This window comes from Haemaphysalis longicornis, unplaced genomic scaffold, assembly GCF_048455015.1.
Source record: "Haemaphysalis longicornis isolate Haplotype H1 unplaced genomic scaffold, Haemaphysalis longicornis Haplotype H1 scaffold_6, whole genome shotgun sequence".
Taxonomy (NCBI): domain Eukaryota; kingdom Metazoa; phylum Arthropoda; class Arachnida; order Ixodida; family Ixodidae; genus Haemaphysalis; species Haemaphysalis longicornis.
In genome coordinates this window covers 95,079,123-95,092,756 of record NW_027526407.1, presented here as the reverse complement: position 1 = coordinate 95,092,756, position 13,634 = coordinate 95,079,123, and positions in this window count along the sequence as shown.

Sequence of the window (13,634 nt, the reverse complement as noted above, 5' to 3'; positions counted from 1 at the left end):
CAAAGGCCAGCGCCGCAGCATACCTGGGACGGCTACCACGGCCGGCCTTGAAGGAGCATTAAGCTCCAACGTATTCCTCCGTGCTCTAAACTGCACGCAGGCAACAAACTACATTAAAAATTTGCACGAAGGGATGGATTTGCACTTGTACCTCGACTTCCAGAGTGGCGCATTGAGCATCGTCTGCGATTTTAAATTACAGAGTATGGGCATAAATCACACACATGGAACGCCTCGTAAAGGTCACCCTGCGTTAACTGCTTACTCCTAACACATAAGTCCTAACTCCTGTTGCGCCTGTATACTGCCTTGGTTGAGTCTCGGATGGCCTATGGCATAGTCTTGTATGGGTCGGCGACAAAAACAGCACTAAGAGTGCTTGACCCTGGGTTATACTTGAGGCTTCGCCTTGCGTCAGGTGCTTTCCTCACTTGTCCAAAGTTTCTATGTTGAGTGTAACAAATCGTGCCTTGAGGACCAACGGACGTACAAGGAATCGCTTTATGCTTTTAATTTTTATGCCTCTATTTCATCTCTGTGTAACCGTCCTTTCTATCCTGTCTTTAACAATACATCCACATCTCTGCTGTTAGTAAATCGTCCTCCCATTCCTCTACCCTTCTGTCTTAGAGTGAGAGAGCGGGCCTCGGATCTCAGCGTCTCGTTTTTAGACGTGTACACATCATCTTTTTCAAACATTTTACCAGCTTGGCAAGTTCGCTCTGTGTTTTGTGATTTTTCTTTTATGAAACTTTACAAAACTCGGCACCACAAACTGCAATCCTGCCGCACTTCTTGTCTCTGCAACATAACTACCAGTGTCCAGAATTTCACACTGACGCCACAAAAATAGTCACTACTGTCTCCGGTGCTGTGCACGGACCGGGGTTTAGTGTCAGGTAAACTATTAATTGCAATACTGCTATTTTTACCGCCGAGACCTATGTTATACGTGTTTTTAAACACACCGTTCTAAGTCAAATTCCATAGTCTGTTTTCTATACAGATTCCCTTAATGTTATGCGGGCATTGTCATCCCCAAAACATTACAAGAACCAAGTTCCGAATCTTCTCTTCAACGCCATCATGTCTGTATATTCACAAAAAACGTGATGTGGTTCCTTGCTGGGTCCCCGGTGACTCCGGGATCGCCGGTAATGAGGCGGCAGATCAAATGGCGACTACTGTTGCACTTACAAATGCCGCGAACATTACACCGCTACCGCACACCGATCTGAAACCACACATCCAACAACACCTTTGCAAAACATGGCACGTACAGTGGAGTGAACATTGAGACCGCAAACTACACGTAATGAAACCAATCTTGGGGCCATACACCACCAACCCACGCAACAGACACACGGAAGTTGCCTTGGCTAGGTTACGGATAGGTCACACACATGTAACACACTGACACCTGCTCACTGGTTCCTCAAGACCATTGTGTAGCAGGTGCGGAGAGGGCCTATCTGCAACACACATCCTCATACAATGAAAATCACTAGACACAACACGGCATAAACAGTTTCCAGACCTATAGAGACACAACTTCCCGCTGCATCCAGCCTACTTTCTGGGAGATAGCCCTATGTTTTCAGTTAAACGTACTTTTAAATTTTTCTCAGAGACGAACTTTTTAAAATTCATTTCATATCATGTGTGATCACCAACTCGCCCTATAAACCAGCCACCTTTATAGGATTTTATTTCGCTTTACTTTTGTTTTGTTTTTACTGTAATAATTTAGTATTTACTCTTACAAGTGCGTCATCAATAACAATGTCTTTGTCGCCCTTTACCCTAGCTGGCCTTGCAAAAATAAACACAAATCATCAGCAAAGGTCACCCTACACTACCCACATTTACCCATCTGAAAAGTCCTTATCTAGGCTTTGCAAGCCGCACCGCAGCAGAACGACAGAAAGCCACGCACAGGTACGCTGCGCTGACCGCCACCGGCATTCCACTGACAAGCGTTTGGCCGCGGGCGGCGCTGTTCGCTGAAGCAACGGTTGAGCCATACAACGGCTGCCCAGTCTCTGTAAAAAGCCGCCTGCATCTTCCCACGGGGGGAACTCGAGTAAATGCGTCGCATCTACTCGAGTCAAGCAAAGCGTCACGTCAAGCGAAGGCCAAGCAAAGACGCCCTTGACTGAATTCCGAACGCGCGCTCCGCCGCTTATATACGTTGAGGGGACTGCGTAAGCCGGTCCCAGTCGACGACGTTGGCGTACTTGTAAAGCGGCGTGGACTCTAGGTGTTTGAGCCAAGCGCGGATGTTGCTTCGCCGGAGAACGGCACACCGGTATATGCGCAGCGCGCCCGAAGGAGAGGAAACCCCGGAAGAGAGAGTACTGCACATGCGCCGGCCCCAGCGCGTCTGCCGCAGCTATGACGCAACATGCCGCGGCTATGACGCAACACAATCCAACACAATCCACTTTAATCCAATCCAATCCAATTCAATCAAAGCCAAGCCAATGCAATCCAAGCCAAGCCAATCCAATCGAATTCAATCCAATGCCCCTCGCGAGAGAGTGTTCGCTGTCGCCTCGACTCGACGCGCATGCGCAGTGAGCGAGCGGACTACGGACGTCAACGCGGGTGACATTGTGAGTTACTGAAATGCTCTGCATTTAAAATTCGAAAATCCTGCGCATGTGACTTCTTACTTTAAAACGGCTGAGAAATGATGTTCGACATTGTAGGCCGAAGTACACTCCGCTGATTTGTCGGGGTATATTTTTTGGCCATGTATTTTCGCAAGGGTTTCTCTGGGACACGTCTATTTTGAACTGCATTCTGAATCCTCTATGACGAGGGAGCCCGTAACTTGACCTAATTAGATTCCGCTTGCGAGAATCTTTTTTAAGGTGTGGAAAAACTGATATCAATTGCACTAATATTGAATACAAAGGGTGATTGAAAGGCAGTTGCAGGTGCACGTGTGGATATAACCTCGCAATGGGACGCCCAATGCTGCTGTTTTGTAACTGCTTCTCCCGGGCAATGCATTTTAAGTGCAATGCACTTCTTAAGCGACCCTGAACCTGTGTCCACCGGCGATGTCGGCGCACGTGGAGATGGGCGCGCGCAGCCTGGCCGCTGACATAGCACATACCCACGTGGCGGATTGGCCAGGAATCTCCTCGTCTTCCTTGGCAACGGGGGGGAGATGGGCGCGCGCTGCCTGGCCGCTGACATGGCACATACCCACGTGGGGGATTGGCCAAGAATCGGGCGTGAGAAGGGCTAATGCACCTGCTTAAAGGAGTACTGACACGAAATTTCAAAGCTGAGGTCCGCTCTAGCAATCAAGTACAACGACAACACAAATAGGTGTCTGTGAATAAATGCATCTTTCTTTCTTTGTAGTTGTGTGTGTGTGTGTGTGTGATCTCTCTTTCGCGAACATTACCGAACCGCGCAAATTCAACTCGTGCATTCGCACTTTCACATTCTTCCCCTCGGGGAAATGCGGGGAAATTTTTGAACTGCATTCTGAATCCTCTATAACGAGGGAGCCCGTTACTTGACCTAATTAGATTCCGCTTGCGAGAATCTTTTTTAAGGTGTCGAAAACCTTATATCAATTGTACTAATATTGTATACAAAGGGCGATTGAAAGACAGTTGCAAGTGCACGTGTGGATATAACCTCGCAATGGGACGCCCAATGCTGCTGTTTTGTAACTGCTTCTCCCGAGCAATGCATTTATCAGTGAACTCTGGCGCATAGGAAGCTCGCGACTGTCTCCGGTGGAGTTACGCTAGCCGCTCCAAATCGCTAACGTCCGCTGTGTCCAAATACACTTGTCAACTTAGGAGAGTACATAAATACATCAGCTCATGACACACCAAACGGGTGGATGCATTTTTTATTAGCCCTGCAAAAGGAGGGTTTTCAATAGTACGGGAATACAAGTTATGACAGGGCCAGCGATGCCCTGGAAGCCAGGAATGGCGAACGTCCACGTGGTTTCTGGTGATCAAGTTCTCTCGCAGCTCAGTTCTTGCGTGCAATCTGCCCACACACAGTGTGCTTTAAAGACGAAGTTGCGGTTAGAGTTCATGTGAACTCGACGCAACTATGAATACTGGAATCGTGCAAAAATAGGGGCCACATTTCAGGCGCCGATACCTTGTCATCCGCTGGGTTTTCCATGGCTGCGAGCCGCAACAATAAGCATGGGTATTGAAGCTGGTGTCGGTAAACATAGAAGTTTTCAGTGAAGAGAACGAGCTGACTTTGTGTGCAGAGTCAATTGTCAGTGCTACCACATTTGCGTTAGATCTGTACTGCGTAGTTGATATAGTGCCGAGTAATGCTTGTTTGCAAAAAACTCCCAAGAGGCGGAAGTAAAAGACTAACACGCCCTTACCCCAAAGAAGTTGGCCATTGGCCAACTTCTTCGGGAGTAAGGGCGTGTCAGATAAGAAAAGTGTCTAATAGTTTAAGCCAATTAATCAATCAATACTATGGCTTACCGGAATGATCAGTCAATTATACTTTACCTTAACAAACTAAGAAATATAAGTTTAAACTGATGTTTAACTTTTATAAAATTGCGGAAGTGAAAGCCATGTGTAAACTACGTTTTTTCTGTTCCGGGCCACTTGGAATCTTCGCAGTATGTTTGGCGTTATAAAACCTGAATATAATCTCGTATTTCGAACACACTATCACGGGGTTGCGAGAACTCTCGCGTGATCGGTTTCGTGTCCCGGCATGACCTTGCATGTCTTGCAATGGATCTGTTTAAAGTCGCCAAAATGTTTTGAATGGTTACAACGGGGCACTTAGTATGAATGAGAGTACTTTTTAGGGTTGATGACACTACTGGGGTGATATTGAGAAATCAGCAGCAACGGTGGGTATCTACACATACCGGGCTGAATTGTCGCTTCTTTGAAATGTCTTGCCGCCTCGCACGGCATCCGTGGCCAGCGCTCGTCGTCGAGGAAGAAGAGGGCTGCACAAGCCACACGAGCCTCGTCGTTTTAAGCGTCCAGCGTTCCAGGCCTTAGCAAACGCCTCAACGTATCACTCAGCACTAGAATTCAGTGTACCTTCGTCTGCGCTCCCTAAGGATCCTGTCTTAACAGCTATTGAGTCATGGACCGCACCAACCCCGACACACAGACGTCCTCGACCCAAGGATCGCGCACGTCCAAGCGGAGCCGCTCAGCTAGGAAGCACCGCAGCCGAACGCCAACCACTGACGTGAGTCATGCCTAGTCACAATGTCCTATTTGAGCGTGCCATGGGGAAAACACATGACGGGTGTGGCTGAGAATGACGTAATGACGCATGCCTTCAGGAGTGATTTCGGCATCACGGTATACCAACTGGAGCCAGCCGCTAATTTGCATAAAATCTGACCCTTGCGTACTAAAATGGTGTTAAGCCGAACATTTATGTCGGGGTACGTGGTTGCTGGTTGCGAGAGCCAAAACTAAGTTTCGCCGCTCCCGAGACCGATGATTCCAGATAGACGACGGAAGATATTTTTTCAATGCTTTTAAAAGAAAATCGGTGAGCAGGAGAAGGATATCGAAAACATAAAAAATAATTCCATTTGGCCAACCCCGACCTCTCAGATGCGTCATTCAAGGGATGAACGTGACCTCCTCGCAGCTCTTCCTTCATAGCCATCAACTCTTAGAGCCAGTACTGGTCGACCGGAAGACAGACGAGCGAACCGTGGACCCCGCAACTACCGTACGCAGCAAGCGACGATAACTGACCGAATTCTCTTAAAGCGACGCTCGTCGTCTTCAAGTGACGCGGGGTTTGCATGCAAATATTCTTTGGTTGGGGCGTCGCTTGGGGCGGAGCGAAACTGCATAAGGCACATGGGGATTGCCCCTGGTGCACCTTGCGATCTTGGAGCGAACTGAGACGCAAGAGGAAGCTTCGCTTTGCGGTCCTTTCGTACCAAGATTGCAAGGTGCACAAACGGCAATCCCCGCGAGTCCTCTACAGTTTCCCGCCTCGCCAAGCGACGCTCCAACCACAGAACGTTTGCATGCCAACACCGCTTCGCTTCAAGACGCCGCCGTCGCTTAAGGGAATTCGCCCCCGGCATGCAATTAAAAACGCCGGTACGAATTTGTAATGCAATAAGGGTACCTGTAGGTACCTGTGTTTTGCAATACGTGGAGTGCCCAAGTGTTCTTGCTCTGTAAGAGAACGGCTGCGTAGTTCCACGCGCGCTGCTATTACCAGCTTGGTGGGTTTACGAGCAGGCGACATTCCGCCTTCCTCAACCGCTGCAATATCTTTACTCCTTACATCTCGTGCATTCCTCCTTGAAATTGCGCGTTTGCTTTTGTGCGCGTTCTTTAAATGGAAGAAATTCGGATGCGTGGTAATATACCCTATTGTTAAGCGCCAACCGGTTTCTTTCAATGAACCTACGAGCAAACAGACACGCATTTCCTCATGCACATTCCAGCGAGCCAACTGAAAGGGATAGACAGAAATTTGTAAATCCGACGCAGAGGGGGAGGAAACGACGCAATTTCAAGCCTTTCACTTGTTCTTGTTGCACTGTCTTCACGACTGGTATGCGTTTAAGGTGGACATACATTGCTGCGTCGTCAAAATGTTGCCCGGCCCGCAAGGGTCGTAAACTTGTGGTTCAAGTTTATTGGCCCGTTGAGGATTTTGCGGACGATACCGAACTGACACCCGTTAAGCAGACGCTTTGTCTTAATGAGTTGACGCGCTCGGCGATTCTGAGCGTAGTGCTCGCGACTGTCGTCGTCTTTCATACCCTCAAAGCCTTGGTGCTTGGCCTGACGTGCTCGATCCCTAGATATTTCCAATCTGCACCGCGCTAAGCGACGTCGCGAAATCACTGCTGTGGTCTATTACGTTGTTAAGACGTAAAGGATACCAATAGAGCCATTACCTGGGAAGCTCTTGACTGGCCCGCTCGGACGCGGTGTGCGTTGCCAGCGCCATCTGCTGTTGAAAGAAAGAAACCCGGCGGCACGTCCGGCTAGACTATAGCAGCAGCGCCCGAAAAGCAAGTAGTGGAGTCAACGAAAGCTTCGCTTTAAAAGATACTCATATTGGAACCTCGAACCTTAAAGGGGTACTGACACAAAATTTTAAAGGCGAGATAAATTCGGAGATAAATTGGTGTGAACACATATACATCATCTGCAAAATATCAGCGGCGAATACAGCCTAAATAAACAGCATCCAAACACGTAACGAGTTTGTGTTTGCCGCTTCCGCACTGCCGGCGTTTTTTTCCGGCTCGCCCGGCTCGCCGCTCCAATGGGAGGGCCGGAGGGCGGAGCTTCTGCTCTCGTGAACGAACGACCCGATCGTTGACGGCGGAGGCGCCGTGATTTCGTCAGCTCATCGGGGAGCTGGCCGCGACCAAAGTTCTACAGCGATTCCAGGCACTCTGTTTTTCTTAGTTTTTATTTACATTGGGCTCGAAAACGCGCCGGAGGCACTAAAAGCCCACTGAAGTGCCGCACGGTCGCTGTGCAGGCGGCGGCCACGGCCGCGAAGTGGCCCAGGCCGGCGCAGGTAGCTCGAGTGATTGCTTTTTACTGCTGCCCGAAATTGTACCAAAGTCCCAACCATGGCAGCTTATATGAGAAAGAAGTTAATGATGCGATGGCGGGTTGCATTAAAAATTGTCATCTGCACCGCTTACGAGAGCGGCAATCGAATATCCGCCGCAGTGCTAAGCCGAACAGATCTGTAGGCGGACCTGTAGGCAGACCGGCCGGCTGCTCCCAGCGCGCGTCTTGCCACCCACTGTCTGGAGCGTCGCGTGTCGTTCTTTAGCCGCGGTAGCATTTGCACTTGCGGCGCCTGCGTCACGTCCACGGTCGCTTTTTAATTAAGGTGTTCAGGAGATCAGTACGTGGGGGCATTCGCAGAAACTGCCGGCGATGCGGATTCGACAGTGCTACGACAGCTCTGCCCTGTGATATCCCTCCGACTGTCACGTGGTCAGCTTTGTTCACGAAATATCCATCGGTTCGCGGCACCCGGTGAAACCGAAACTGCGACTGGCCGCATTGAAAATGTCTCTAATTAAACGACCTTCGCATGCTGAAGCAAATGAGGTTTCTACAGCTGATAAGTAGGTCACTAGCTACTTATCGCAGCAAAAAAAAACAAGATGCAAAATTTTTGTGTCAGTGCCCCTTTAAGTGCTTTGGAAAAAGCTGCTGCTTTTCTATGAATGCAAGAACCTTTTATGGGGTCACGTAGTCGATTCGTAGTGATAGCTTTGAATCTCCTGCGTAGATTCGGCGAACCGGCAGGGTGTGCTACGCGTTTCCTACGAGTTGCACCTAGTCATTTTGAGACGCTTGATAGGGAAAGGTTTACCGCTCGCAGAATCAGCCAGTGACCCAGCCGCCATAACGTGTCGCTGGCCACTTCGGTTTCTGAGCCGATGCGAGGTGCACCGAAACGTACCTTGGGTAGCCTTGGAAATTAACCCACTGTGCATTCTGCCTCGTAGACACTCCGGCCGTAACATCCTAGTTCGTAGAGGCGGCTGCAATGGAGGGTTTAATGCCACGTTCACATGTTCGCTCTGCCAACGCAATGCACCGGTCCGTGGTTTTCACGTAGGCAGTATTATAGCAATCCGCATGGGTAGCTTACGGATACTGCAGCCGCTCATCCAGCTGCGCCAGAAGATCGGTGGAACTGGCCACGGGCGCGTCTTACCTGGGCAACTACGTTATAACGGTGGTTAGGGCTAGTTAGTGGTGCACACTGAAATTCAAAACAGCGCAAAAAGACGGGACAAGGAAACAGCGCCTCGTTTCGTCGTTTCCTTGTCCCGTCTTTTTGCGCTGTTTCGAATTTGTGTGGGCAACTACGTTACAGCGCCCGCCTTGAATATGCCAGCCTTGGATCAACCTGTGGCGTTAGTCACAGGTTGATGGATGATTGATGGTAGGGTTTAACGCGCCGACGCTACACAGACGTTGAGGCATGCCGTTGTGTAGGGCTCCGGATTAGTTTTCGCCAGCTGCGGATCTTTAATAGGGCCATGCAGACAAAACAACAGTTTGGTTGATTGGAGAGGTTGCCGTGTTAGCATCATGCTGACGCCACTTTTAACGTGAACTTCACTCAAATAAGCTGCATAATCAGTAAAAAAAAGGAATGGCCATGCGACTCACTAGCTCAGTTCCCGCACTAGAACCTATGACGTCATATACAAGGCATGCAACTGGCTGAGGGTGGTAAAGGCAAATTCAAGTTAGGCAGGGCTTATAAGCTTGTAGAACGAGCTATTTTTGCTTAAGTGTAATGCATATTCCTTTTATAGCAGTAAGAATGGGGGTTGAAACAATTGAAGTTTTGAAAGTACACGCGCAATAGAAGTACCGATGCGCCCTACTGTTGGTACTGCACGCACTAGTCTGTCGCTTTGGGTTGATCTCAGAAGACACTGGCAGATTGACGCAAGCGACATTTTCTTACAAGACCCTATTTGTTGAACACACCCCATGTTTTACCAAATGATTACTACGTACCGTAACAAAAACTGGCCAATGCAAATACGGTCAAAAACAAAGAGAAGGCGAATAGCGTTGCGGAGAAGTATGGCGGCGCCATCTATGAGGGATGACGACAAACAATGCTCCGGAGCCCGCTGCAGACTGAAATACGCATTTAAATTAGCTTAAAGACCCATCTAATGTGACGTTATAGCAGACATCCAGAAACACCAAATTTGGCGGGATAATCAAGATCTTAATCTAAATCGAATATTTCGTAGAAAAAAAAGCACCACTTCCTGCCGGAATAGCGCTGGGGGCACTATAACACTAATTCTTTCGAATAAAGCAAGCCTGTATACGTCTGCACGGTCCCTTTAACGTGTGCCCAAATCTCGAACACACGAGTGTTTTCGCAGTTCGCCTTCATCAGAAAACGTTGTAGGTGCCGAAAAACATCGACGACGCAGGTCTCAGTAAAACATTCATTTCATCCAAAATCATGGCTTCATCGCTCCGGATGAAGTAGCGGAGGAACCATGACGGGAACGGGAAACCTTAGTGGGCGTCAATGTGAGCACTTGCGCGGACATGCAGGTGCTCTTCAACAGCAGTATGAACTGCGCAACTTAACGGGACAGACAACCGATTTTTGTGAAGTGCATCTCTCTAGCTCATGTGAAAGCCAGCGTTGTGTATAGTGGGGTAACCATAAGGAATTTATAAACGATTTGGCGGAAACAATTTTATTTTGTTACAAAGTTTTCCCAAGTCCGAAAGGTGGTGTCATGTAGTGTCGAAGCGGGACACTACAGTACGCGTCCCGGGCCCGTAACGTACAATCCTTGCAGATACTTTAACGTTTATTAACTTATTGAAAAACTTTTAACAGAAGTACGTGTAAGTGTAGATTGTTATCTTCTGTTTGCACTTTCGAAAAGTGGTACGAAACTTTAATCGCGTCAAACAAACAGCGCAGTTTCGCTTGAGAAAATCTGGATTGTCTTTTGGCGTCACGGCTGTTTTATAACGTGGAAGGAGGAGTTATAACTTACTAAGGCTTGACGTTGGGCTAGTTGGGTACACATTATTCACACTAAAAACAGCGCAGGGACGAGGACGGAAGAAGTGACAAACTCTAATGACAAAGTCTAGTTCAAGTGACAAAGTCTAGTTCAAACTAGACTTCCTGGTTGAGTTTGAAGTACATGGTGACCTTTCGAAGCAAGAAGAGGAGATCTTGAGCGTGTTTTCGACAGTTCTGACGAAGTTCGACCTGACAATTGAGAGGCCAGAAGGTGGGAAGTTGAGGTTTCTCGACCTAGAAATGACTTTCGACGTGCGTCATGTCTGCTGGGAAGACGCTCCAAGATCGCAAAAAGGCCTACTGCCCTTCAACTCGGCCCACTCAAAAGTGGTAAAACGTGGCATTGCTGTTGCGGCTATAACGAACTCAGTAGTACGGTCCTGTTCGCACACCATGACTAACAGCTTAGGCGCCCAAATCAAGAGACTCACGGAAGCAGGATACCCGGTCCCTATGTTGCGCAGCTCCGCCGAGAATGTTCTAAAAAGGGTAAACACTAACTTCACAAAGACCGGCCACAAGAAGAAACTTCCTAGGGCCGCTTAAACGTCATACCCTACGTCCACGGGGTATCACACCTTTTGAAGAAGATTGGGGATAAGGCAGGAGTAAGGACGGTTTTTTCAGCGCCCAACAAACTGGCGTCTTTGTGCGCCAAGGTAAACGGCAATGACAGCCCAAGAGCCGTATGTGAAAAGAAGCATGAAACCCAGTTTGTGAAATGTGCAGACAAAGTGTGTACGAAATCCCACTTTCATGCCGACGAGTTTACATAGGCCAGACTGGTAGATGCCTAAATGATCGCCTTAGAGAGCATGCCTACAACATGCGCACAGGAACGGGCAGCAATCTTGCAATGCATTGAAAGAAATGCAAGAAACGTGGTTGCCATCCAAAGTTAAAAGAAGCGCGCGTTTTGAAACGCTATCGAGACGCTCGCTGACGGGAAATATTGGAGGCTTCATTGATTGGCATTAGGGGGGAGCAATGCGTGAACACGCCATCAATTGCCCTTTTGGAAAGAGAGGTGGCATATCTAGCCAGTTGAACATCACTTGTACCAGATAGCTAGCTTGACACCAAGTCTGATTGTTATATCTTACCCTTGAACGGGCGCATGCTTGCAGCCACTGGTTTTCTGTGTATTTAATAAATCGTACTTCAGTACAGCGCTCTAGTTTGTCACTTCTTCCGTCCCCGTCCCTGCGCTGTTTTTAGTGTGAATAAGGAGGAGTTGCAATCCGTAATTGAGAAAGAAATGCCCAAGAAATAAAAAAGGCTGTAATTCATTATTTTTTCGTTCTGACAAATTTACGAATACCGCTTTTCATCTCGCGTAATAAAAAAGTATGCTGAGGTGCGGCTGTATGTCACGATTGCCGGCGTTTGTTCTGGCAGGACACGTGCTACACGCAGATCAAAAAAGTCTGACTTAAAAAGTTCGAGGGCGCTTTCAGCAACAACCGTTTCGAGTTAAGGAGTTGTGATTCCATTTCATTTGGGATAGAAAATATACACTGGACAAAACTCTATTGTGTGCATATTTATATTCATGCCTCTCGAGAACGGGAATTGCCATAGAAGCCCAATAGGTCTCACGTTTAGCCCATTGTCTACATTCCAGTGGTTTGGGACCTTGGGGCCATTTAGTTGCAGATTTTTAAGAAGTGCATAGAGTTTTCGTTCATATAGATGAGGTGCCAGAGCATTGGACAGTGATTTGCTCGCGCCTATAGGATAATCTAGGAATTATGATTCTGAGTTTTAGGCGTGTTGCTGTCGTTGTTTTGAACTCGAACGTCAGAAATTTTAGGATGACACCATAAGCCATGTGAGATAAACGCGATAATCACGCCGGATTAAATTAGACGAAGACGTTATTGGGGTGAGGCTCGGCTTTTTGCCCGTAAACGTTTGTATGCTTATGGCTGAGGGCAGTTTTATAACTGCGTGCGCGTCTTTTCCGCCGCCGCTCAGAATAAACGTGAAAAGGCTTTCAGGCAGTTCTTCCATTCCCTCACGTCGTGCCTGACCTTCACCTTATGGCGCTGTAACTAGATCTTTCTTGATGTCAGCAAGGACAATGCAGTGCTCATGCGCTTTTGCAGGACCCTAGCTCCACCGCAACGCCTGCTGGCGAGCGGACGGTGCCAAGTGCCCAGCGCGAACGAGAGCTAACGGCCGACTACACCAACGAGCAGAGCACGAAGATCAAGAGATCCCGCTCCTCCAAACGAGGAAAATCTATAGCGGCACCTGCACCTCCGCAGCCCCAGCAAGAGGTGCGTCTAACAGAACCCTGAGTAGTGGGCGCAATTACATGTGAAAGGTGTCCAAGTACATAGGGAACAGCATAATAGGATCATTAACAAGTTTTTTTTCTGTTCAAGAAAGAATGTCCAGAATTATTTCCCGCAGAGAGGGACGAGTACGGAAGCTATGCATGTCCCATTTGGAACCGAAGCTACTCGCTACCGAAGTGAATTGTCCATGGAAATACTCCTTATCCAGTGGGGAAAAGACATATCAGAAGCCTTCTGGCGCTTCCAAGATTAAAGTGATAACATATTGGAAATGGATAATCTAAATGGATAAAATAAAGTAAATTTACGATATGAAGTTCGTAGAAATTGCAGTACAGACCTTCAGGGCCTAAGCGATGTGCTGCCAAAATCAATTCAGTATTAGTTAAGTAGAAAGCCGTGTAATGTAGCTAGTCCTGGATTATCAAACTGAGTTTCACGTACGTAACCGTCTGGTACATAAAGTTATAGAGAACTCAGGCTTCTTTATCTGTGTTATCTGTGATAGCCCTGCTTGCCAACTTTGTCAAGGGGCACGTGATTGCGCTGACTCCACACCCAATGAAATCAAGGAATTATCGCGAGCCTCCGACGGGAGGTGGTATTGACACAGGCCAATCTCGCTAACTACGATTTATGGGTGGGTATTTGACGTCACACGTTAATGGGCCGTGTGACTTTGAGGCAACAGTCTTCGTCATTGTGAAATCCGCTTAAGTAGATATGTGGCTAAGTCTATATTGA